Genomic DNA, 312 nt, shown 5'->3' on the forward strand with positions numbered 1-312 from the left:
ATGACTTGGTGATGACTTGATTTATTAGGCAAACTGTACCTAACTATCAAGTAAACTGGACATATTTGGTGTTACAAGAAAATTTAGGCTGTTTATTAGCTAAAACAAAAGAAAGTCAAAAAGGCTACTGAATTATCACTTTCTAAACTGCCACTAGCATAAACTGTTCAGCACCTCTGGAAGTTAAATTAGTTTGATACCAATTATTACATGAAAAAAAAGGTGAAGTTATTCTAAATTTTATCACTACTACCTTTATTTCCACATTTTATTTCAAGAACTGACATAAACCAGCACAATAAATACAAGAAG

Source organism: Corvus brachyrhynchos, unplaced genomic scaffold (genome assembly GCF_000691975.1).
Source record: "Corvus brachyrhynchos isolate BGI_N302 unplaced genomic scaffold, ASM69197v1 scaffold115, whole genome shotgun sequence".
Taxonomy (NCBI): domain Eukaryota; kingdom Metazoa; phylum Chordata; class Aves; order Passeriformes; family Corvidae; genus Corvus; species Corvus brachyrhynchos.